The sequence below is a fragment of the Panthera onca genome, chromosome A1 (assembly GCF_046562875.1).
Source record: "Panthera onca isolate mPanOnc1 chromosome A1, mPanOnc1 haplotype 2, whole genome shotgun sequence".
Taxonomy (NCBI): domain Eukaryota; kingdom Metazoa; phylum Chordata; class Mammalia; order Carnivora; family Felidae; genus Panthera; species Panthera onca.
In genome coordinates this window covers 31,779,215-31,806,587 of record NC_138339.1, presented here as the reverse complement: position 1 = coordinate 31,806,587, position 27,373 = coordinate 31,779,215, and the positions used below count along the sequence as shown (strand labels likewise).

At 40.7% G+C, this 27,373-nt stretch overlaps 1 protein-coding gene across 6 annotated transcripts in view; it reads left to right on the top strand.

Moving 5' to 3' along the window:
* Nucleotides 1-27,373, top strand: part of DAB2 (DAB adaptor protein 2) — a 69,328-nt gene that overhangs the window by 13,076 nt on the left and 28,879 nt on the right. For 2 of the 6 annotated variants that reach the window (XM_060637646.2, XM_060637645.2), the window contains exon 1: nt 4,124-4,539. The exons of 2 other annotated variants lie outside the window; for them this stretch is intronic. The gene's annotated coding sequence lies outside the window, so the exon portion shown is untranslated. Of the gene's footprint in view, nt 1-4,123; nt 4,540-18,692; nt 18,713-27,373 lie in introns of those variants that run through there. 2 more of the 6 variants (XM_060637641.2, XM_078445114.1) reach the window with 2 other exon arrangements.

The following is a 27,373-nucleotide window of genomic DNA, read 5'->3' as shown; positions in this document are numbered from 1 at the left end:
GAGAGAGAGAGTGGGGCAGAAGAGCCAAAGCGAGCTCCTCACTGATGGCAGAGAGCCCAATGTGGGGCTTGAACTCACGAACCACAAGATTGCTACTTGAGCAGAAGTCAGACTTTTAAATGACTGAGTGACCCAGGCACCCTGAAAGCTATTTTATGGATTTCTTTTATAACTCTTCTCCTTCTTTATCTTAAAATCATTTGGTGTATTTTAAAAAAAAATTAGGCAAACCTGTGTATATACCATTTCACGTAGATGCACAAATGTGATCTCTATAGATCTGCATATAGGCTATTTTAATTTTTTTCCCTTTTTGCACAACTTGTACCTCCTTCCTTCCCCTGTCTATTCTCATCTCCGTCAGGTCCCCAGTGATCTATAATGCAATCCAGCCTCTAGTCTCCCTTATAATCATACAAACACACACACACACACACACACACACACACACACACACACAGATAGGTGTTGCTTTTTGTATTACTAAAACAGAAACATATTTTACATTTTTCTTTATCTTGTTTTTCTCACTCAACAATACCTAATAGAAATTCTTCCATATTACAAGGCTTAACTCCACAATTTATTCTTTTAAATGATTGCATATGATTTCACAGTGCAGATGAATCAGAACTGACTCAATCATTCCCCTATTGACAGACAAAGTTTGTTCCCAGGTTCTTACTATGGACAATGCAGTGATTAACATCTCTGCTTTATTTCTAGGGATAGATTCTTATTCACAGGATGGAGAACTATTTAAGTGTTGGCTACAATAATAATTAATACTGGCATTTTGTAGGATTTTATGCATTTTTATCTTTAACAACTCTTTTCAAATTGCTTTCCAAAGAAGATGTTGTAACTGGTAGTTCATATGCGTATTCTTTTTCCCCTTTATAACTTCTCATTATAAAAGTTTATACTGGTAGCAAAATGTAATTAGTTATATGAATTTATCATATTGAATTTTTAAAGTCCTTCACTTTAAACATCCCAACTTATCAAGTGCCATTTGAATTTTACTAGTCCTACACATAACAAGCAAATACCAAGCATTGTGTTCTGAGGTGCTATACATGTATAACCAAGAAAATAAACCAAAGCAACCAACCAAACCAAACAAAAACAGGTTGCCTTCAGTAAGACTGCCCTCCAGATATTTTAGATTTTAGTTAGATCAATGGATAGATAGATAGGTAGATAATAGGAAAGCCTCTAATATTTGTCATGCCTTGCCAACAGCCAAATCTGATAGGGTCAATTTTTCTGTATCTGTAAACATGCAGGATAAGTCAAGGTCAAAGAACATTTTCTGGGAACAATAGCCATTTTCTTCATTTTTTTATGACACTGAGGAGGAAAAAGAAAAGACGTGACCTCACTAGATCCATAAACTTTAACCAGTCCTTGTTCGATTAGAACATCTGGAAGTGTCCAACAAGGCACCAAGGTGCTCAGACAGTTCACCTATGACCAAATCCAAAGTGCCATTTCAGTTCATGAGAAATGGAAGGATTCAGAATGGGATGTTTAAGGGAGACAAGAGGAGTAGGGAGGCGGATAGAAGAAGGGAGAGAGAAAGCATTAGGTCTGCGAGCTAAAGGGGGAAAAACCAGCTTAATTATGGAAGAAAAGACACACACATAGGATAGCTTGCACAAGCAGAGTTGCTGTGGAAGCACATTCCAGGAAAATCTTAAGAGATTACTTTAATAATAAACCATGCATTCTTCAGCAAGCCATCACGGGATTAACTACCCCTTTCCTAGGCTGGGAACACAGTCGTCAGGTTTTTTTGGTTTTTTTTTTTTTTTTCTTTTTTTTCTCCTTCTCCCTCGAAGACGGGATTTGTGCAAGGGAAAGTCATGCAAGGACCGTACTTTTTCAAACATTGCATTAAATTTTCCTTACCTTAATTTTCTAAACATTAAATTTCAGTGGTGATAAGAAAAGACCATTGAAGCAGGGTTAACATCTGGGTGGTCTTGGGTGTGATTCTCCAGCTGGAAGGGAGTTCATTTTAGACCTACTGAAAAGTGAACAGCTTTGGTGGGGCAGGAGACTGTGTTCCATCAGAGATTAAAAGGGTTAAATTTATTTTCATCCTTCTTTTTTTTTCTTCTTACTGTGAGCAAGACACTGAATTACTGCCAGAAGCAGTATCAGCACCCTAGAGATATAAAAGTACTCTTCAAATCAGAGTTCTCCACTGTGGACTCAAGATTTCTCTGTAAAATGACAGGGCCGTCTATTTTAAGCTGGATGTGTGAGCCCACAGTTCATAAATGGACCGTTTTCATCAAAGTCTTCTCTTGAAATTCCAGCTCATTGCGGACGAAATCATTTTCTTCCTCTGGCTCCTTAGACATATCCCTTCCATTTGGTAGAGCAAACATAAGTTAATATTGCTTGATAAGAGTCTTGATTAAAAAAAAATAGGTTTGGGGCACCTGGGTGGCTCAGTGGGTTAAGCGTCCGACTTGGGCTCAGGTCATGATCTCACGGTTTGTGAGTTTGAGCCCCACATCGGGCTCTATGCTTACAGCTCAGAGCCTGGAGCCTGCTTGGGATTCTGTGTCTCCCTCTCTCTCCCTGCCTCTCCCCTGCTCATGGTCTGTGTCTCTCTCTCTCAAAAATAAACATTAAAAAAAATTTAAAAAAATAGGTTTGGGTGGTCACTTCTGAGTTGAGAAAGTATTACCTATTGAGTTAAAAGGGAAACCCTTTTTTTCCCCCTGAATTGCTAATGCCTCTATTTGCCTGAAATCAGCCTCATTTTTTCAGCTACTTAGGCCTTGGAGGTGAAACTATCCTTCTGGACTTCTGGGTCTTAGAAATAAAACACTATATCCTAAAATGTACCAGAATTTAAGTTCTCTGAATAAATGTTGTAAATACTATCCTAAGATTAAAGCCTACATACTTATCATTCACAGGAAGTCCTTTTTTTTTTTTTAATAGTAGCAAATCATCTCAGTAACATTGAAAACTGTCAGCCCCACCTTCCCCACCCCCGCACCCTCAGGTGTGAGGGGATGAGACAGGTGGCAGAAATAGCAGAGGCCAGGAGAGGTGGTGTTCTCCTTGTGGCAGGGTGGTGCCGCTCAGTGCCCCTGGCTCCCTGGCGGTCCCAAGCCTGACCTACTTGAGAGCAGGAAGTGCCCATCACGCTGCGGCTTTACAGCTGGGCTAGGCTTGGACCACAAAATACATCCCTGGTGTCCCATGAGCCCGATTTGAACCCTCAGTTTCCAGAGGTAAGATGCAAATCCACTGTGTGTTGCTTACTCGATGAAATCAATAACCCCTTCTCGTCCAACTCATAATTTGGCACCTTCACATTTAGTACACACCGTTTCCAACTTAAAAAAAAAACAAAAACAAAACAGGAACACAGACATGCTTTTCACCAGAATAATTTCATATTTCTTAAAAAGGGACAGAGTTTCTGGGGATATTGTACAATTGCTCATGATTTCAAAATATGGAGAAAATGAATTCCCAGCTTGGTAAGTTTCACCAAGATGAGAATGCCTTGTGCTGAGCACCTCATTTTCAAATATGTTTCTTATGTTTCATATTTTTCATAGAGGTATAGGGACCACCGTGGAAATCAGTGCAGGAGAGTGTTCATCTTACGTGTCTGCACACAGATGCACACGCTAATGGAAATATATAATTTTTGTTGGTATCAGATGTTCAGCTTACTTAGGTTATATAGAGGTGAACGTTTTTGTTTACATCAATTTCATAGAGTATTGTTTTTATAGCTGTATATCGGGATGTCACGTCATACCTAAATACAGTATGTTCTACATGTACACACACAGATTCCCCACCAATTTAAGTGCCCCCACAGAGACCACGCCTGTAAAGGGGCTAATCACCCATTTCGCTGTAAACAGCAGGTCCGCGCTGGGACCCACTGCCTCTCGCCAGGAAAGTCAGGAGAAAAGGCAGCCCTTTGTTCCAAGGTCCCCAACGGGTTAGGATGACTTCGGGTGCCACATCACTGGAAGTGGCAATCCGGCCAAGGAATTTGTGAAACGAAGGTCCGGTGGATCCCACCCCTTTCCTGCGGAGTTTCCCTTTCCTGTCCTTATTTGCCCCCTCCCCTGTCCCGCGGCCCCAGCTGGGGAGGCCGGGGCTCCGGCTGCACCCTCCCTCCTCTTTGCCGCGCGGGGCTTGGGGAGGGGGGGGCGCGATCGCCCCCCGCTGGCGGGGCTCGCGCGCGAGGGGAGCCGGGCGCCGTGCGTGGCCGCGGCTCGAGTTAATAAACAGTTAAGTTTGGAAGACTCAGCAGACACGTTGAGGGGGAGTTACCAAGCCCAGGCAGCAAAAACATCCCGGCGCATTCCTGGGGAGTCCTCGGCTGCCAGCATCTGATTAGAACCATATCTCGCCGGGAGTGGCCGCGCGGCTCCGAGGCTCCCGGGCCGGCGGCTATTTAAGCGCGGCCCGCCGTGTCGGCTGCGCGGCAGCCTGGAGGCTCGACACCCGGGAGTCATGCTCGCTTCGCGGAGGCGCTAGCTGGCCGTGAGTAGCTTGCCCGGCCTTCTTCCCCGTGGCTCCATTTTTGGCGACCTCCTTCCCCTCCTTTGCTTTTCCCCCTAGGGGTGCAGATCCGGGACAGTGTGTGTGTGTGTGTGTGTGTGTGTGTGTGTTGGGGGGGGGGGGGATGGAGTGGGGGGGGGGAAGGATGGAGTGGAGGTGGGGGGGGAATCTTAGAAATGAGACCGTACTTGGGGAAACGGCGGTTTTGTGGCCTGACAACCGAGGAATGCTTCCACGGAATGCATTTACCTTTGGGGTCGGGCTCCAGATGTCCAGCTTGTGACATTTAACAAGCACCTCCTTTTGTGTGTGCGTGTGTGTGCTTGTTTAAAAGCTTTGTGGGCAACCCTGGTAGGACGCTGGTGTGGCTGCTGACTACCTAATTAACTCCTCCAAGGGTGTTTATTTTTGCCCTGTGACAAAGGCTGGGGACCTGGTTTGTGCCCCCGGGAAGCTTTTTCCTGGTGACTGACAACGTTTGGCATGAAAATGTGAACTTTGTCTTACACCCGCGTTCTTAAGAAAGTATCTGCCCAAGAGACTGAACAAACTTGTTTTAAATCCCTGGAGCGTTTAAAAGGTGTTGGCCTGCTTGCTGTAAACTGGCTGGAAAGATTAAGTAAGAATTCTAGAAAAGGGGGGAAAAATGAATGGGTTAAAACCATGGAGCCCCAGTCAGCATAGCGGTTTTCATAGCATAGAGCTGACTCTGTTATTTGTTTCTGCTTCCTTTCCTCTTGACTCAATTCCTAGCCTGGAATTCAGGTCCACAGTCAGTTTCAGCAGGGAGCTGTTTGAGTCCAAAGGGAAATTTAACTGGATTAAAAGCACTTAAAGAATCTGGATGTTATCTCCACCGCATTCCCCCACCCCACCCCCACCCCACCTTTTCCTCTTTCTTTTTGGTTTGTGTTTGGAAGGAAGAGAGGCACACTTGTAAAGTGAGAAGAGCAGAAATAAGCTTCCAGACACATGGAAAGACTTAAAAATTATGGAGGGGAGACTTCATGAATAGTAAATGTTGTTATTACACTATAAAGTGACCTAATGAAAAAATTTCTGGCTCTAATCAGGCAAAGCAGAGGAGTGGGGGAGAAGGAGGTAAGACAAAAACTAACTCAAACAGAAGTAATGGCTGAAGGAAGAAGGCAGCTACAAAAAGGCCTTCAAGATGTCTGATAAGGCTCTTGGAATGGCTTTGATGGGATATATAATTGATCTTCTTTGCGGGCTGGAGGTCGGCACAGGAGCATCTACTGGCTGGTGGGGAGGGAGGAACTAGCTGGGAATGGGGGAGCATCCTAGCTACCAAATGGCTCCTCTCCACGCTCCATGACATCTCCATGCTTGCTTCGGGCACTGGCAGTCAGGCCACGATTAGGCCGATTTTCTCTGGGCCTACTGCCCCGCCCACCCCAGGTTCTGTCCCCCACTGAAGGGAGACAGGCCTCGATGACATTGTAGGCAAGTTTATGGCCTTGAGAATTCAGAAGTTTTTGGGATTGAGCTCTCCTTAATCTTTGGGGAAGGACCTTTTTTTGTTGAAGCGCTGCACGTGTGGAAATAAACAGTACCACACTTAATACAACAAGGAGTGTGCCATGTAGACAGTGTCCTAGAAAAAGCGGGAAGGAGACCTAGTGGCCTTTTCCAATGTGTATTTCTGGGACTGATTACTTCTAAATTGCTAATCAGTTTCCCCCTGAGGCAGACGGGATTCGTTTTCCCATTGGTGAATAAGCTACCTTCCCCTTCCCCTTCCCACTGTCATCTCTATCCCTTCTTATCCAAATGACTGCTCTAGAAACCAGGTCTTCTTAAGCTATACCCTCCCACATTTTAATGGGCGGCTGGGACAAAGTGGTGGTAGTGGAATGTCCTCCAGCTTTGAGCCAGGACACAAACGTCATTGCCATTCTCACCATCTTGGACACAATCGGATCTTCCCCTGAGGATGTGAGAGAAGGCAGGGAGCCATGTGTGGCCCTTGTTAAAAGCCTTGTCCAACTTGCTGAGGAAGAGTCCACATTTCCCCTCGAGACTTTTTACAGATTTTAGATTCAACTAAAAGTCCAAATTCCTGTGGATTAGGTTTATTTGGTGCCTTGTTCCACGAGGTTGAGTGGATCTTTGTCTCCTTGTTTGAGTTGAAGAGAATTGCTCTTAAGACACTTGTTGGCATGAGGTGGTACAGGGACCTCTGGAAGCTTCTGGCCAGGTGGGCTGGGGGCGATATTTATTGGCCTGCTTGGTCATGCCTCAATTATCTGAAGATTAAGAGAGTAGGAAGATATAGGCCAGCAGGAGGCTTTGTGGACACGTGGGCTCTTGGTGGCACAGCAAACATATCCTGCTTCGTTTCTGATTCTACCCTAAGCCTAAGCTTGCTCCCACTGATATTTTTTTACCTGAATGGTTTTGAAGGCTCCATGTGTTTCTCTCCTTCAATGTCTCCTGCCCGGAGGATGTAACTAATGTCAAGGACAAGCGGAGGTGCTAAAATACTGGAGAAGCCTACTGAAGACTGAGCTCTCCAGCGTGCTCAGTTGCCCTAATGGTTATCAGAGCACACCTCCCTAGGTGGAAAAGCTTGAAAGCTCACTGGTTGGGGAGTTTCGGCTCACAGATCCAACGTATCAGGTTTTCTGTCCTCCAAACGGAATCAGAACGAGAACTACCCTGGCGATCTGAGACACCTGAGTCACAGGATGTGCTCTTTTAAAATTCTCTCTGGTGCTGTGTGTCATTCTCGACTTGAAGCCGTGCCACTGAGTGGCACGGAGGTAGGCCAGAGTCACCTTGTGGTGAACTAGCTGTACCGTTGGTTAGGTGTGGTTGGTGGGAACCTAACTCACGGGAACGGAGCCTGACGGGATTGCATGAATCAGGAGGCAAGCGGGCAGTCAAGTTTCCTCCTCTACAAGAAGCTGCTACTTTCTGATGAGGAGGGCAAGGCAGGCCGAGTATGGACACCGAGGACTAGCAGTCATGCCAGTTTCTGCCTCCCACCCAGGACAGTCAGGTAGTGGGTTGAGAGTGTGGGTTCTGGGATCCTGCTGCCTTGGTTCAGATCCCAGCCACACCACTGTTGCTTAAGTGACCTTGGGCAAATTGCATAACCTCTCTGTACTTAACCTTTCTTATCTGGAGAGAATAAGAGTACCTACCCCAAGCTTGTTGGGAGGAGCGTGAGTCTAATATGCTCAGAATACTTTTTTTAAATGTTTATTTATTTATTTGAGAGAGAGAGAGAGAGAGAGAGAGAGAGAGAGAGCACGAGCAGGGAAGGGACAGAAGGAGAGGGAGACAGAGAATCCCAAGCAGGCTCCATGCTGTCAGCACAGTGCCTGACTCGGGGCTTGAACTCATGAGCCATGAGATCATGACCTAAGCTGAAATCAAGAGTCAGAGGCTTAACCCACAGAGCCACCCAGATGCCCCTATGCATAGAATACTTTATTCTGTTTGACTTAGAAATGTGTTGCTTTATTTATTTATTTAGCCCACTGAACCACTGAATTAAGTGTCTTTGTGAAAACTGAAGGCAGAGGGGAGAAATGTCTCCATCAAAATAGGGCGCTGCTCATCAACCTGGAAAACGTGAATCATTCAAGCACTTCATATTAACAAAGCCGTGTGTTTGCTGTGCTCATGGAGGCTGGAACAGACAGGGAGTTACTCTCTGTTCTTTGCCTGGAAGCCTGCAGTTTGGTTTGGTCAAGCTGACCTCCTCTGGTCTCGCTGAAGTCTCCACCCCCTCTCAGCCTCCCTGCGGAGAAAGAGCAGTTCTTCCCCAAGTCAGCATGAAACTAGAAGGAAGTGGGAAAGGAGGGACCACCCATACTACACTGAGTGACTAGGCTAGAAATAAAGTCTTCCAAGTGCGTGCGGCCCCATCCTATCCTTGCCCACATAGCTGGGCAGGTTGCCATGGTTACTCCCCTTCCTGCATCCTTCTCCTACCCTGGAAGGAAGCCTGCCACTCCAGGGCAAGCAAAATCTGAACAAATTGCTTCCTGGTCTAAAAATGGAAGTTGCTTTTTTATTGGTAGCCTCCTGTCTACCTACCTCACCCTTTTCCTCTTCTAAACTTACTTTAATCTTACCACTTAATTGTCTAAGTCTTACTAATTCTTACGTCATCAAGGTGGCCAAACCTTAAGCGTTACGAAATTTCAGGAACATGGGAGCTGTTGGCTCAGTATTGAAGAAGCCTGGCAATTTTTCTCTGCTACCATAATTTATACAAGCTAGCTGAGGCAAGTGACCTTTAACTGCCTTACGCTAGCGAGAATTCTGAATGACCTGAGCAAGCAGAGTGGTCGGCTATAAGGAAATTACCAGAAGGCAGAATGAGGAAGCGTGAGGGCTGTCACTTAGATTTTTAGGTAACCACAAAGTAAGGGAGCAGGTGGCATAGGAACTAGGAATCCTGGCAGAGTGAGATTTAAAACACTATTCAACCTGGAAGACTTTTGGGTGAGGGATATGTGCTTTAACAGTTTCTCTGAGTAAACAGCTGTCCTATCTCTCTCTAGCAATGTGATGCAAAGAGTCTGTTACTCTGAAATAGACTTCGGTCTCTGTGTGATAGAGGAAATGCATAAGCTCTCGTTTAAAAAATAAAATGCATTCTGTCTTCCAAGATTGGACACTTAGTTGCCTTGGTGTGTATTTCACAGCTAGAGAGAATTCATCTAAGATAGTAGTTCTCAGAGTGTGGTCCCCAGACTGCAACATTGGCATCATCTGGGAACTTGTTAGACATGCAAATTCTTGGTCTCCATCCCAAATCCACTGAGCCAAATTCTAGCAGTAGGTTTCATCCAATGGTATTTCAACCAGCCCTCTGTGTGATCTAAGAGTAACTTTCACAATTCATTTGTTTTATAATCCAGTTGTTCAGTGGAAAGCATAACAAAGTATTTGGATTCCTACAGTCATGGAAATAATAAGCAAAGCACTTAAACATAGCTCAGTTTAATCTTAGGATGCAAAACGATGAAAAAGGACAGACCTTGACATTTTTCCTACTATCTCAATTATTGCTGTCTTGATCCTAGGAAAACCGATATACTCCTTAGTTTTATATATCACCTCACTTCCAAATCCTTTCTCCACTTTTGGGTTTTTTTTAAGGTCATAATTAATCTCCATTTATTAGGAGACTGTCCCAGTTACTTCTTTTAAAAAAGATTCTAGTAAACTAGATCATTACCCTTGAACCAGATGGTTTTCTCTAACCTATAAAACTTTTTATTTTGTTTTTTATGCAATGCCGAGAGTGCAGATGAAGGCCTCTCCAAATTGGTAAATGAATCTACTGCACTTAGTTTTTATAGAGCTTTATGGTTTATAAAGTACCATTCCATTCTCCCATTTAACTTTCACTTCAAATAACTTACCATAGAAAAAATGTCTCCATTTCTTAGCTCAGATCTGATCAGTGCAGATCAACTTGTCCTAGGTCCTACCATTAAAGGGGAAAGCCAGGATTCAAGCATGATTTGAATCTTGGTGTTTCTTTAGTAAGTACCTATTATGTTAGTTATGTTGCTAGCCTGACAATGAAAGAACTCCTAGGGAGTGGAAATCTAGAAGAAAGTCTGTACCTCCTGAGGCAAAGGCCGTGGACTCTGGATCTGCATTGCGGTGGCAGCTGCACCATTTCTTAGGCACGCTGCTCACGTCTCTGACCCTTGGGTGTTGCCTCACCCACCCTGCAAAACAGTCCTAAGAATGCCTGATGTTAATCAGAGAGTGATGTTGAGCAGAGATCACACCTTAGACTGAAAAATACAAGGGTGTGATCTAAAATTAGAGAATTGGAACTCTGGTTTCGAGAAGGTGGCACATGATTAGTGGGTAAGAGCTCGGATTATGAACGGCAAATGACTGGGACCACCAGTCACTTTGCCACTGAAGACAAGAGATACCATGTCTGAGCTTTGTTTTCTCCATCAGTAGAATAGGTGGCCCCAAAGTTAAAGGTGAACCCATTAAAAAAAAAAAAAAAAAAAAACTTTCTCAGAGCCGTTGCATTCGCAGTACCCCTACTCTAGAACCAAAATTCTCGGTACAACAACTAAGCTGATATTTGGAAAATGTTCTTGCTTTCATCGTTTGTGAGCTTTAAGCAAGCTAAAATCTAGAGACGAATTTCCACTGAAAATTAGGAGACCTTCCTTCTTGCACACCTTGAAACTATAAAATGTGAGGGTCAAGCAGGAGAATGTGGCAATGCTTCATAAACCAGTACAGGCACGCAAATATTAACTCTTAAGGTACCACTTAAATCTCATCCGGGCAGGACAATTCAGTCCTCCTAAGGTCTAGAGTTCATCCATACTCAGAGAACTGGACAGTGATGAACAGCTTCACTAAATGTGTCCATATTGGATATAGCTGCCCTCCTTGTTCTAAACATTTCACACAAATGACCTCACTGAGTTTTCATATTTTATGTGTCCTATTAGGGGCCCAAGGCCTGTTTTAATCTTCTAGAATATGTCACACAGATGCTAAAGTGCTTTTTATTATCATTTCTTTATTTATCATATGCTTGAGCATTTGTCAGTGGTCTAGGATAGTTGTAGGAAGAATGCTGAGTTACATGAAGAATTGGGCTTCGGGGCGCAATGTTAATCCAGATGGGAAACATATAATTGACCTCTAGATCAGAGGGTCAGAGTGGGAATGGTACACATAGTAGTTGCTCAAATGTCTGTTCTTTAAAAGAAAGTCTCAGATCTGCTTTAATTACATTAACACTGGGCGGTGGTAGTGGTATTTTTGGTTGTGTGTGTGTGTGTGTGTGTGTGTGTGTGTGTGTGTTTTAACCTTTGCTTCTAAAGTTAAACATCTTAATTGCAATCCTATTTTTTAAGTAGAAGACAAATATGTAACTGATAGAATAGGCTCTTCTATCCGCATCTGGTTGATAGTGAGATTTCATATCGATTTCTGCTTGGACCAAGGCTCAGCTATAACTGAAGATTTTGGAAAAACTCATAGACTTGAATTGAAAAGGTCATTTTATTCGGTGTCCAGGCTGCCTTCTGAAGGGTATCCTGATGCATGGATGCTTGCTTAACTGCCTGCCAACTTGTTCTTTGGGATTTCTGATTTATTTATCCTGCTCGTCTAAAGTTCTCAGTGACTAAAAGTTGGCTGTAATTGAAAGTTGGATGATAATATTTACCCGACACCTGCTAGCAGACAGATAAGTGCCAACAATTGCTGCCTGTAAGAAATTTAGAAAAAAAAAAAGTGGCATCTACTCAACTAACCCGTGGTTTTATTATAATTAAGTGACACAGGTAGGGTCCAGAGAAAGAAAAGGCCACCAGTGTGGTAATGGACTTGGCTTTTAAAGGAATGGTGGAAGTCAGAAGAAAAACACATCTTTGGCAGAAGCACATAGGCAAATTGTGCAGGTGTATGTCCAAAGATACAGACTGGCCAGTGTGACCAAGAGAAAGTACAGATGGCAGAAAGAGAAGCGATGGGTTTGGAAAGGAGAGATGGATTGTGCTGAGACTTGGATGTAAGGACAAGAACTTAAATCTGTATTTGTTATGCAGTAGATGTCTTTGTTAAATCAGGAAAAGAAAATGCTGACTCAGATAAATTAACCTAGCTATATTGGTCGAATGAATTTGAGCAGAGATGGTTTAGCGGTTAAAGAAAAACCTGTATTTCATGAAAAATCAGCAAAGTAGAGAAAACGTCCGGCAAATGGAATATTAAGGAGCAAACGGAAGTTATGTATTACCCCTAATGTTTTAAGTGCCCTGCTCTTTACCACGCTGTGTGGGACCTCAAAAAGTAGGAGCTGACCTCAAAATTTCATTGAGTTGGAGAAAGAGTTCTACATGAATCAGAGGGCAACAATAGGTCATGGCAAGTGTATAAAAGCGGTCCGTTGGTGAGAGGTCAGGGAAGACTCCCCTAAGGCAACACACCTTGAGTGGACTTTGAATGACAGGCAGAAATTCATGCAGGTGAAGGCAGTAAGTATTACAGATGAGGAAGGCAACACAGGAAGGCACAGTGTGTGTGTGTGTGTGTGTGTGTGTGTGTGTGTGTGTCTGTCCAGGGCAAATGGAGAAGATTAGCCTCTCTAGGGAACAGGTCTCTGTCTCTGTCTCTCTAAAGATACATTGATAGATAGATAGATAGACATGATTAGTACAAAAGCAGGAAGGCCATGAGGTCCGATAAAGTATTACCACAAGAATTCAGCCATAAAAGTAGGCCAGTTACAACTAGTGCCTTACAACTTAGATTTTCATGGGACCCTTTTGAGAAGGTGAAGGAAAAATTCATCCCACAAAGAGTTTCTTTACTTTATGTATTCTAAATATATTAAAAAGTACCTATGTTATGTGTACAGAAAATAGCAAAATAACACCATAATATGAGTTGGCTAATTGTGAGGGACAAGATACGTGATATAAGGAAGTATAGCTCTTTTGGAAACAGGAACTTGGGGGTGGCAATGAGGCAAGATTAGGGAAGAATACTGAAAATAATTTTTTGAAATTTTTTGATGGGGAGGGAGGGGGGTATGGACATAAAGGGTAGTTATAGAGAATAGAGGGCCAAAAGTTTGCCTGATTTGGTAGACATGTGAACAGTCCAAGATAAATCTTAGCTTTGTTCTAAACTACAGACCGTACTGCGAATAGATCTTTTAGGTAAATCCAAGTACCAGATAAATTCTGTAGCTCTGTTTCCAGAGAGTGTATAGAGATACAAATGTTCAACTTTCTTTATGAAAACCCTTTAAGAGAAACAATGGAGGAAACTGTGTTCTGTTTTAGGATTTGGACCCTTATACTTTATGCAGCCAACACTTGTTTAAGGGCATACTATTTGCAGTGGTTATAAAGTCCAAATTTTTAAAGACTGACATTGACCAGGGGTTATCAGATACTCCCTTTGTAGTGCTCTTGTAACCAGACTATGCCGCTTAAATAACCAAAGCTATTTTGGGGGGTGGCCCTGGTTATATTTTCATAATACTGCTTCATTAAAATCTGTAAGTCAGTAGTGTTGCCTGATCTGAAAGTGACACCATTGAACTCAGAAAATCTGATAATTAGGAGTTTGCTTCTAGAATACAGAGGCTCATGTCATCTCTGAATCGCCTGCTTTTCTGAATGACAAAGCTGAATGCCAAGTGAGCATAGCGTTTCTTTCTGGTGTTTATGAAAATAATGTTGATTCAGAAATTTGGATAACTTTTTAGGAAACATCGCTGACATTCTTTTTTTTAAGTTTACTTATTTATTGAGAGAGAGAGAGGCTGCATGCACGAGTGGGGGAGGGGCAGAGAGAGAAGGAGAGAGAACCCCAAGCAGAATCTGTGCTGTCAACCCATGACTCAGGGCTTGAACCCATGAACCATGAGATCATGACCTAAGCTGAAATCAAGAGTCAAATACTTAACAGACTGAGCCACCCAGGTGCCCCCTGACATTCTTTAATAACCTAGTGTATCACAAGATTCTTTCCTCCCACTGTTTCTGTCACACAGATGCTCTTCCAGATTGTAATATGGTTATAGGAGACTCTCAAACATTGAATGTAAATATCCTCTATCTAATTAGTGGTTTAAGTAAATGTCATAATTTGAAAACCGTGTGTCGAAGATGATAATTAAGCCCTTAAGATGAAATTTGCATCTTTCCACGGTTGATATGAAGAAAGCAGTTTATGTGGGATTCCTTGAAGTAGTATTAATTTTGCTCTTACAAAACACTATTAATGGCAATGAGACTTTCTACCTTCATCAGAAGCATTTCCTCTAAAAAACTTACCACGAGCTAGAGAGCAAACTGAGGATTGATGGGCAGAAGTGGGGATGAGGGTGACCTAAATGGGTGATGGATATTAAGGAGGGCACTTGTCCTATTGAGCACTCGGTGTTATATGTAAGTGATGGATCGCTGAATTCTACTCCGGAAACCAATATTACGCTATATGTTCAATAACTAGAATTTAAAGAAAAAAATCGAAGAACAAAAATAAATAAATAAATAAACAAATAAATAAAACAAATAAAATCAAAAATAAAAAACTTGGCACCAGTTGTTTACCAACACTTGCTTGTTCTCTGTATCGTAAGGCCCTTGAGAACAGAGACCACGTCTGTTTCATCAGAGTCTCTATAGCACAGCACAGCGCTTGGCACCCAGTAGGTGTTCACTAACCAATAACCAGATGGCCAAGTGAATGAATGGCAAGTTACTCTCACTTGCATTATTGATTGTAAATTATTATAGAGTGAGCAAAATGAGAAATTTCAGCTCGCCTTACCATCTACTGGTATACGTAAAACAGTTCTGAGTCTTTTTTTTTTTTTTTTTTAACTTTAAGGTTATTTATAATGAGCAACATCCATGTGTTCCTCTAGTTTATATCTGCTCAGGGCCTGAGAAAGGCAGACAAGCTGTTACTGAAATTCTCCAGATGGTATGGTCTTTTCAAGTCCTTGGGTTAACTTCTACCAATGGAGTATTCATCATGGCTCATACATGGATCTTACTCGATAGGTATTATCACCTGGCCAATAATTATCGTAGTGGTGAATAGTTTTCAACCTGATAACTCCTCCCAAGGATGACTTCTTATTCTCCTTCTGTTTCTTCTTTTTAAAGTGGCTAGGAAACTGTTTCCTAAAAAAAACTAATAAAACTTGAGGAAATAGATGAAACCTTTGGCTCAACGCTGGATAATTAACGTTATATCTTTGACTTACACAATTTCTGCCAAAATCAAAAGAAGCCTGGTTTTTTAGTTGGCATATGCTGCTGTAATGTAGGTAAAGATGTGATATCCATTAGGCTCTTTAAACTGCTTAAATTGGGTTGCCAATTAATTACTGTTGCACAGACCCCACTGGGTCCAAGGAAAACCAGTCAAAAAACCAACAATAGACCATATACTGATCAAGTTTTAAAAATCCCATCATAAAAGAATTTTTTTAAGCCCTAGTGACTATTTGATTCAAACCTTACTGTTCATTTTTTAATACATCAGGAGTGTTTCTCGATAACTTTATATAACCAAGTATCAAGGAATGACGTCTAAGTCAATAATGGCAGGCAGGATTCTATGTTTCAGATGTGCGCATGTTCACTTTGTAGTTTCTCTTAGCTTTTGAGTTTAATTTCACATGACTTCTAGCAAGCGCTCACGATTCTGTCTCTAGCCCAAGGTAGACTATAGATTTATCTGCATTATAAATATTGCTCTCTGACAAATTAGCTCATCTCTAAGGAATTTAATTCTAAAAATGCAGTAAGGCACTGTCACCCTGATATCACTATTCTAAATGCATAAGAAGCAATCTGTCTCTCATTCTACTTGCCCCTTCTTCACCAGCATTTCCTTAGTATTGACCTTTCTAGTCTTCTCAAGTTATGTGGAACGCATATATAAAATGGGAAAGTGCTGTATATTCTGCTTCATACGAGGAGCTATAATGATGTGACTGTTAGTCAGTAGCTGCCTTTTCTAAAGGATGTTCCTTTAGGTGCTCACATTTCAAAGTACCAATTCACTTACATAAACTTTTAGCAAACTGGCATTATGGGAACTCTATTTTTAGGATAAAATGGATCTTAGAATGAAGGTTATAAGACAAAATGGCCTTTGATTCTTTTTTTAAAGCCACCTTTGGGACACTTGTTCATATGAAGTTGAGGGTCACTGTGCATGATAGCTTGGCAAGATGGGATAACCTTGGATCTGACATTTGAGATTGTTAGACCTTAACCTTTCAATTAAAAGGCTTTGTTTCCAAAAGATTAGCCAAGTATTTAAATGAAAAAAAAAAAAAAATGGCAGCGTTAAATCACTCAAAATGGCAAGTTCACGCAACTATCATACTACAAAGCTGTGTGACACTTTGAAGCCATGGCTCCATATTCAGACTCGTCACCTCCCCAACCTCCACACCATTGCTCAAAACCTCAAAGTCTTTCCAGTACTGTCTAGACAAAATATACTCGTGAAAATTCATTCTAATCCAGTTTGACCCACCTTTTAACCTTTTTTCCTCCTATCACCCAGCACGGGTCTTGTATTCTAACAAAGCTGACATAAATATCCTTTGCTCACTGCTATCAATTTCTCTTTTCTCCGAAAAGTGTTTTCTGGATCGTTCACATTCCTCCAATCTGAAGAACTAGCTTAATTCCTTTTCTTGTATACTTCTAAAACAAAAGAAGTTGAGAGCATACGTATTAGACCTGTGTGGTTTTTAGTAGGTTCATGGACTTTAAGATTTTGTTTTAAATGTCTATTTATTTTTGAGAGAGAAAGAAAGAGAGTGTGCTAGTGGGGACAGGGCAGAGAGGGGCAGATGGAGGGACCCAGAGCAGGCTCTGCATGCTGACAGCAGAGAGCCCCATGCTGGGCTCCAACTCCAGGACCGGTGAGACCATGACCTGAGGTACCCAGGTGCCCTGTTGACTTTTGCACTTCACCTTCTCTTCTGTCAAGTAGGGATGATGATCCTTCCCCCATAGCACTAAACGACAGAGTCTTAGCATCACAGCTGGCATATAATAAACATCCAATAAACTTAACTTAAAAATATGGCATTATACCTTCTGTGTCTCTAAGAAACCTGTTTAAGCCATCACTGATCCTGCACTTTCTATCCACTCTGCTCTCTCTTTTCCGGGACATTTATCACCTTCTGAAAGACTGTAATCCATTTATGTGTTTCCCTGCTAGAAGGTAAACCCTATAAAGGAATAGATTCTTATTTTGCTCACTGACATATCCCAAGCTGCAGAAGAGTACCTGGCACATAGTAGGGGCATAGATTTATTACATTAATTAGCTTCATTCAGGGGTAAACTTTGTTTTCAGTCTCTAAACTGCAGTGGTTTTGAGCAGAGATTAGTCGCCAAACCCCATATGCTTTGAAAAAAAAAAACCAGAAGAATTAAAATTTTTAAAGCTGTCAGTATGTGAAAGCTTTTTTATTCCTTTTAAGGTAATTTTTTAATCCTTTTAAGGGCATTTCTTAAATGGAGGTGCAAACGTAGAATGAAACTTTGGGTAGGAAATCTCGACACTGGAGAGATCAACCCTCAGAAAGAAATTTTAATCACATCCGCTTCTGATAATTAGCCCTAAGAGTAGAACTTTGCTTATTTTAGTGGGACTAAGAAAACTTAATCCCTTAATGTTGTTTCTTTTACTATATTCTTTGGCAAAACTCATTATCTATGTGCTTCTATAGTTCGTTAAGGAGTACATCCTAGTTTTAAAAAAAACACACATTACAGCTATAAACATTCCTAATTTCAGCTTTTGCCGCACTAGAAGCCCCCTATGGGGTATAGAAGGGCTTGATCATTAGTTTTTTGAGGATTTGTTTTAACCTCCTTGTCTACAATATTGAGTCTTTTTAATAAAGATTGGATTAGGAACTTAATAGTGGCTTTCAAAGAAGACTTGTCTTTGCATAGGGCTATAGAGTTCAGCTAAGGAAACGAATGATCTAATTACATTCTGTGATGCTAAAAATGCCTACATTATAAGACTAGAAATTAGCAGATTCCACCGTGCATCTGTCTAAACTTCAAGGACCAGATCAAGTTACATTTATTTAATGACCGTAATAGGGACAATAAAGAGAGGGTACACAGGGAACACCTATCTAATCACCTATATCTATCCCATGTTTTCCGTAAGTATTCAAGTTATCAGTTACTTAGCAAGCACAGAATTTTCCAGTAGGTCATTACTAGTTCAGGGACTAGACAAGATTGCTCTAAAAGCTATGAAACATGTTGCTTAAATGGTACATTTTTTATGAACCAGGAACACTTCCTTTATAGTGAGTCATTGATGCTGACGTTCCTGTGTAGGCTAACCAGAAGCCTTTTTGTAGTTCAACAAAAATATGAATGTATCATAATGGGCCAGGAGGTCTCAGTGGAAGCTCAGCAAAGTGGCACGTGATAAGCACCAATTGCTACTAGTACATCTTACGCTAAACTATAGACCCACACGGCACCATCATGTTTTATCATCTTCCAAAAACCCAATGGGGATGGTGTGCATTTAAGAGGCCCGGGAGAAGAAAGAACTCTCATTCCATCCGCTTATTCTGGGAAAGGCTCCTGTGGTAAGTCAGATTTTGTTTTGTTTTTGTTTTTTTTACCAACTTCTTGTTTTAAAGCAAAGTCTTGCCATTAAAGGATACGTGTGTCCCTGAGTGCTAGGCAGGTTTACAAGTGATAACCTAATGCAAAGGCAGAATACGTGACACAATTTCGAGCCAAAGCTCTGATAAATAGAAAACAGAATATACTTCAAAAAATCGTAGCGCAACTGTTAGACAATTGTAATCTCACTATTAACTTAAGTCGTACTTATTTAACATGAAATGAGTAAACAGTTACCCAGCATTAGATTCATATGAAAGCTGTCTGCAGCTGGAGATGATTTTGAATAACAGATTTTAAAGGGCACAGACATAGATCCAGTAAGTGAGACTTTATAGTCTAGAAAACCAGAGATGTATAAATTTATCATTTTAAGTTAAGGTGGAGGTGTATAAATTTATCGTTTTAAGTTAAGCCCTTTTAGGGAAGTAACAGTTCCTTTGGAACCATATGAATTGATGATTTGTTTAGTTAATTCATTTATTTCCTTTTAAAATGTACAAGCTGAGTTGCTTCTCAGACTAGCAGTATAGGTTTATAAGAAGCAGCATATTACATTCACTGTTACTTCACAAAAATATACAGTTAAGGCACCAATTATTTCTTCAGTCTTCTAGAATAATAACTAGATCAAAAGTAAAACAAACAAACAAAATTATATTGTGCTTGGGGAAAAAATAGCATTTTTCTAGGCTCCTCAAAGTCCATGGTTGATGCCACCTCAGGAGCTTATCTTAAAAAGAGAAAAAAAAAAAAGTAAATGAAATATTTAAGACTTAAACCTTTGAAAGTGTTGTCTAATGACACGACCAGGATAATTTTCTTAAGTATCTTGCTTTTATGCAGCTGGTACAAATTTGATTTTTTTGTCCTCTCTCCCAGCCCTGGAATGATTTTAATGTCAGAAGAGATAATATAAGAAAACAACCCACTAGAATATGTTAGAAAACCTTCGAAGTCACTTTTGAAATCCTAATAAACTTTTTAAAATCTATACAGATTAAGGTGATACTTAAGCTCTTTCCTTGTGTTCTTTGATTATTTTAATCAGGAAAGATCAGGAGGCTGTATGTTCCTTTCGTAAGAATGCTTAGTTCTCTGAAACCCTACCATCCATTTCAATCTTATTGGTAGAGGTCAATTAAATGACTTACCGAAGGTGGTATGGAAATTGACTCTAAAAGCTTCTTTAGATTAGGAACCGTGTTTAGTGTTTGGAATCCCGTAGGAGTGGCTTTTTCCTGAAGGCTCTAGTAGATACAAGATTCTTTGAATTACTTTTCCAAGCTTGCTGACTGTATTTCATGATTCCTAAGGTAGATGTCTAGATGTGTTTTATGGAAGGGGGACCAGTGAATGGTGGTGACTCATGATTCCAACAGGCGTAATTATGGTTACATTTACTTGGACTTATATATATAATTCATGAAACAAAACCTTCCTCACCTGCTTAGACTTTATAAGCAAGAGTCTGATATTAAGTGGTAGGGGTTTTTTTATTGCGATTGGAACTTCTGTGCTCATCGATCTGTGCGGTGAATGGACCGCATACAGATACTTCAATACATTAGAATCATTTATTGTTTGATGTATTTGTTTCAGTTGTGCAGCAATTAAAATCCCAAATCTGTTTCATTTAGCATGACTTAATATGCTACCTAGAATATTTCCATCCTTCAGTTTAATTTTAAAATGCATTTATTTATTGTCACATACTTTTCTTCTTTCACTGAAGTTTTTCATTTCTTTTCATTTTCTTTTTTTTTTAATATAATTTATTGTGAAAGTAGCTAACATACAGTGTATACTGTGTGCTCTTGGCTTCAGGAGTAGATTCCCATAATTCATCGCTTACATACAACACCCAGTGGTCATCCCAACAAGTGCCCTCCTGAATGCTTATTCGGTCTAGTATCATTTCCCGAAAGATGAGAGAGCAAGGAGAGTGTGAACTTTGGCTCAAGGACACTTGTGAATTTTTGTCATCTTTACTCACTCTGCAGCAGCTTCTTAGAGTTTTTGTATATAAACACACAGTTTCGAAGTCTAACTATTTCAGAACCTTTTTTTGGATCCTGCCTCCTAAATTTTCAGCACTTGAGTAGTACTCGTATATCACCTCAAGAAGCAAGAAAAACAGTTGGTAGATTCACCCTTCTCCCTGTACACCAGAACCTGAAATAACCTAGGCAATTCTTATCTGTTAACCTATCTGACTTGGTCAGCAACCAAAAAGTAGGAGAGTTCCCCTGGCTTTTTAGATAGCCTTCTGGAACTTTGTAACCTTTGGTGTGTAGAGCAATGGTATCAGGAGGGGAGAGGGCTAGTTATCAGCTTGCTAGTTCTATGTAAACCTGAAATTTGACAAATAAATAGAAAATCTCTTTATTTTTTAAGCGATTCTTTCTTCCTTCCTATTTAAAAACAAACCAAGTCTTTTTTCTAAGAGAAATCAGCTAAGTTGTGAAGAACCATCCATAAAGTGATAATTGATATATCAAGCACACGGATAACAGTAAACAAAAAAGTGGTTTCAAAATATATATACATATATATTATATATGTATATATGTATACGTATATGTATATATATGTATGTGTATATGTATATATGTATATGAATATATATATGTATATGTATATATATGTATATGAATATATATATATTCATTCTAGGGACGCCTGGGTAACTCAGTTAAGTGTCCAACTTCCGCTCAAGGTCACGATCTCACTGTTTGTGGGTTCGAGCCCCACAACGGGCTCTGCGCTGACAGCTCAGAGCCTGGAGCCTGCTTCAGATTCTGCGTCTCCCTGTCTCTCTCTCTCTCTCTCTCTCTCTCTCTGCTACTCCCCAGCTTGTGCTTTGCCTCTCTCTCTCTCTCAAAAAAAAATAACTAAACATTAAAAAAAATTAAAAATATAAAAATATATATTCTTAACCATGAGGGTTAGCAGGGCCACCATCATTCTTAGAAATGAAACTCAGCTGCCCTGTTGACTGTGGATATCTTGCCCAACTGGAGGAGATCATATCAGATGTGGAAATGTGAGCCATTTGCAAGTGTCTCATGGAAGGTTAATGCCAACTCTACGGGGAGACTGGACACTAAAACAAAGGACACATTCTACTGAAAAGACCACCTAGAACCCAGAGATAACATGTTAGGTTAAGATAACTTAAACTGATCTCGTGTTGTGTCTACATAACTAGAAGGACTTTTTGCATGGTTTTGGTCTCTGTGTAGACACAGAGAAAGAAGTGCTGCCTGTCCATATTCAATTCCTACACACACGGCCGTTTTACTCTTCTGTGCTGATGTTATAAGGCAGCTGGAGTCTCTCTCTTTTAAACTCTTCAAAACACAGCTTGTCTCTGAAACATGAGTTGCAGAAAGGTACAGAAACACTCAAGCAATGGCTTTGAGGATTATATAAATGTGGGCCTCTGCCTGGAAAGGAAAACCACATTGGGATTTAATATAATTCAGCCAGGCTATTAAAGAAGAAACCAAATATCAGGCAATGTTTCTTGCACTGGTTTTTGGAAGAGGAAAAGTTTAAGATTACCTGCTTGCTTTTAAAGTGCTCTGCTGTCGTATAGCATAAAATAATTCTACTAGTGTATGTGGCTTTTCGTTCGTACTTGTGTTGAAAATGCAGATGGCTCTAAATAACATGCTTTCTTTAACTCTTCTAACAGCCACGTAGACTTTCAAGATGACTGTTGCAATGGACCGGAGTAGAAAGTGGACTGTGTGTCACAATTAAGATTTATATGTACAAGTATCATAGGGGAAGGGCCCAAATGAATACACTATTGTGTCCTAAAGTCCACATGCTAGATATATTGCACACCAACTTTGACTTAATTCAGGATTATTTCATATGGGAACAAGAAAGCACTACTTGATATTGTGTGTTCAAAGACGCAAACTAAGATTCTTTTATATGATTTAGTTTAAAACGAGTGTGGAGCTAGAAAGAGGAGTTCGTTTGGGGAGCTACCCTAGCCTGGGAAGAATAGGCATGAAAAGAGTGAAATATTTGCTGGTCAGTTTGGGTGAGTATATATATCTGAGGAGAGACTGTTGGAAAAAGTATGAATAGTGTCAGTGTATTGGCTTAGGAATCAAATGTGCAATGACAGTCCTTTTCCCTCGCCCTGATTCATTAGCTTTTTGACTACCTTTTCCTGCAAGGGTCAAGCATAATATCCGTTATACATTTAAATGCCAAATTCAAAGTAAAATCCATAGGTTTGCTGTGCTTTTGTACCAGTTCCATAATGCTTCTCCTCAAATCACCAGCCCAAAGGCCCTGCAGTAGAAAACTTCTAGAGGCTTCCATGTTAGTAGTGCTATTTTTTTTTTTAATTTAAAACCTTAAAATTGTTCACGTAAATTGCTCATTCTTTAGAACACTCTCTTACCTTGGATTTAGGATGAGAGGAAAACAGAATGAAATACTGTATCCTACTTTACTATTTAATAGTACACAGTAGAATTCTCTAAATTCAAATTTTAAAACTGACTTACTCTATTCGCCCATTCCAGTCATTTCCAGTCATCTATCAACACTTCAGCTTTTAAAAACCTTATTCCTTCCACATGCTTTTTTTTGGCATACTTTCTGGTTACCATCACTTCTTAACTAGAAAAGGCAAGCTGTGCAAAGGCCCCTTTCTGTCACTGTCACTGTCACTGCAGCATGGCGCCCCCTACCTTACGACAGCCCCTTGGTGCAGGCTCCTGTGCCACCACTAAAATATGCTGGGTTTTCTCCACTAAGGCAAGCGCTTGGTGACTGAAGCAGGTGCTGCCATCGCTGGCCCTGCAGTAGTGTCTCAGCACGAGTGGGTGGGGGGAGTGCTCACGAGAATCCCATCACGTCCCACACAGCTCTTTCTGCATTCCCACCAGCCACTGTACCAGTGAGGCTGCCCAAAGTACGAAAGTATCTTCTTGACTGGGTTAGATGGGAACCCGTACATTTCAGCCCAGGTCTTTAGTGTAGACTTCTTACTGAATGCCCACTCCTCGGCCATAAAGAATTTTCCCTTAATTCCTACCCCCTACCCTCCCCACACATACACATCCGCCCCGTGTTGACTACTTCAGTCCGTTGGCCATTTCCCAGAAATGTCTTGGCTTGCCATACAAATTTACCCACCAGATTGCCAGTTACCTTCAAGCCTAAAGCACAGGTGTATGGCCCTCCCACCCCACAAAGAGCCATATTGTTCTCTCTCCCAAAACAATGAATTCCTAATAGCCTTTCCTCAGAATTATTGGGAATCGCTCATAGCTTACTGCCCAGCTCACCCGAGATATACAGAACACACGTACCATGGCTGGTTGAGCCACATCCAGATAGTCACTGGTGTCAGGGGTACCATGGCAGAACATACCCTAAATGATCCAATGCCACCAATGTAAACTAATTACAGAAATATGATCTTCAAACCTCCAAAGTTTAAATGTCACTTCGTCCCTTTGTAGAAGTGAATTAAAGGATAAAATCGGATTCCCGTTTCTCTTCTCTGTTCGGTCTAAGCTAGAGGAGGTCATGTTCAAGAACTAGTGTGGAATGATCAGCTGGGATGTTAAAGTTGAGATGGGTATGCACTCTAATGTCAATTAATCCATCTCCAAGCTTCATTTGTCCAAGGGCACAAGAATTCCACATGGTCAAAAGGCCGCAAGGGTATTCAACACCACATTCTTTCTTAGAGTCTGAACAAATGTAAAGAGAAGTTCTAGACTCAGTGCTCTGTGCGTGTCTTTGTTCATGCAAACATACTAACTTATAACCAGCTTTTCCAAAGGCAAGAGTATCTTGATTATGAATTTACATTTTCTTCTTTTTCTAACTCGTTAAGCATTCAAACTGAATAGCCATTATGCTGAAATAGCTGAGTAATATGATTGTAAAGTTGAGCATAAACTTAATACTTCAGTTCAACCTGTGAACAATTTCAGACATTCCTAGTGAACTGTTTGCATTGCCCAGTCTAGAGAATGGGCCCTCATCTGGATAGCATTAAGCTGTGTCTTAAGCTTAAACTCTCCTAAACACTATTATAATGACTATTTTTTAGGCTCTAGTAGAAAATATTCTTAATAAAAACTTACTTTAAAAACAAAAAAGGGTGTGGTGGGTACAAAACTTAGGAGAGGTTATAATGAGTCAAAAGTCTTGAAAGTTGCCAACTTAAGAAGTCAAACTTCCTATCATGCATAAAAAAAAGAAAAACATGAAAAGGCCACACACTGAATAGTAGACAATGTACTGAAATAAATCTGAATCCTTTGATCTGTGAGTTGCATCTCAAACCTAGCCAAATACTTTCTTCTAAGCAGCCAAATCAACATTAATAAGCCAGTTTGACCAATTAGGACTCCAGCTACCTAGGTTAAAAAAAAAAAAAAAAAAAAAAAAAAGAATCCAGTGATAATGTATGGTTAGATCACATAGAATCCTTTTTTGGTTTTGGTTCAGAAAATGTATGTGAAAACTTAGGTTCAAACTATTCTGCTAAGCTATCTTCCTGTTCTTTGCTTGATATATCTAAATGGAAGGTACTCTTGGTTCAATCTGTATGTAATGGGCTTTGTGCAGTCTTCAAAAACAGTTAAAAAAAAACAAAAAACAAAAAAACCTGACACGTATAATCTCTAGGAATAGGACAGTAGAGCCTCATATTAGGATCTAGATTTCTCCTGGTACCAGCTCTACCCCAGCCAGCTGCTTAACAATAGACAAGTTATACATTCTTTCTTGACCTCAGTTCCCTAATTTTTAATAATGAAAGGGTATGACCAAATTATTCCCTAGGTTTCTTCCAGCTGAAAATCTAACCACCTGGTATTTCTTTAAGGAGACATAGGATCATGGAAGTAGATGATGGGACCTCAAGCTTGTCAGTACATTAGAATTATCTGGAAACCTTTAAAATATATGGGTGCCTGTGTCTCCTTCCCCAGAGATTTGGATTTAATCAATCCGGGAACAGCATGGACGTCTTTTTAAGAGGCCCCCAGTAAACGTTCCCCAGGTGATGTGAGGTAGACCTTCTAAACTCCTAATGGTAATGATGTAGGCTTGGATTTGACTCAGCACCTCTGGTGATATGGAGTAGATTCAAAAGCCAGAGTTGAACGGGGGTGGCCCTCCCACTGACAAACTCTCTTACCTTTTCACCTAAGCCTTGCTAGTGAAAGTACTGCATCCCTCTATGGGTGTCCTTGCTAGCTGTTTACTTGTCGATCCTGGTTGTTCCAAAATTGTTTAAACACTTGCTGTGGAAAACCAATGCTGGATACAACCGAAGACTCTGCAGGACATAGTATGTAAGATGTAGCTTTGATTTAAGCATGGCTACCCTTTGCTGAGTGTGCTTTCTATGTGGTAGGCACTGAGGTTTCCACATAAGTTCTTACTGATTTCTTGTAACAACTCTGCAAACAATATTCCCATCATACCTAAGTGAGTATTACTAGATAAGTTGCCTCAAGCCACAGAGCTAGAAATGGTGAAAGTGTATATAAAACCCCCAAGCTGAAAGCAGCTATGCCATCACACCTCCGCCCAAAATTAACTGTATGGGGAACTCTTGGCCTGACTTGGTTCCAAAGAAAGGGAAAAGCTTCTCGTTTCAGTATTCTTAAGTCCTACAGCGTCCTTTCCAACGATTAAAAGCAATGAAAAAATGGTCCCGGTAAATGCATACCTCGTGTATACTTCCTCGTGTTTGGTTACTGAGGCCTCTACAGCAGTGTCAGCACTTACAAGAAAATCTAAGGACTCCTTTTCACTGTGCATCAACATACTCTCATTTCCCCAATTACACAAGCTGCAAAAACCTTAGCGTCTATTATACTGGGCCTTTGCAGAGCAGTGTAAGCCTTCCTGAAAGCATAGGAATCCAAGCAGTTAAAGGAGAAAGGCTTTACATCAAGTATCAGAAACAGCCTGACTTTGCTGTATGTTTCTGGCAACATACCTTATTCTCAAAAGGCTACTTTGAAAATAATGGTGAAGGCAGCTTGCTGCCCTCTTGGACCCCGAGATGTGCCTTAGAGGTTAATATTTCACATATGCTGATCCAGTACCTCAGCTGAGACAAGCATAAAGTTCCAAAGGACACAGGAGCATATTTTCTGACAAGTACAAAGTCCTGGACACTCTAGCAAAGATGTTTATGTTTTTTTGTTCTTGACTCTTCTCAACTCTCTTTCCTGTGTCTATTTTATGTTACTGTTTCTGAAAAATTAACTGGCATGTGAAAGTCAGTGGGATTATGACTTTAAAAGCAGCTTATGAAATACACATTAAAATCTGTATGATTTGTTTAAAAAAAAAAAAAAAAGAGCAACCAGCATCTATAGTAGAAAAGGGAACATAGATCATGGTTCATTTTGAGCTTAGGAACTTATTAGGGATTGATTTTGTTTTAATGAGTCCATTAACTTACCCATAAAATAGACACATTTTATTTCACAGAGCTGTCAGGCTAAATGTTTCAAGTGCTTGGTAGGTTAAATGTTTGTCCCATCTTCCTTATCACTAAAAACAGATTCTCAAACATTTGTGGAATGGGGCCATCATGAAGTAAGTCCTTA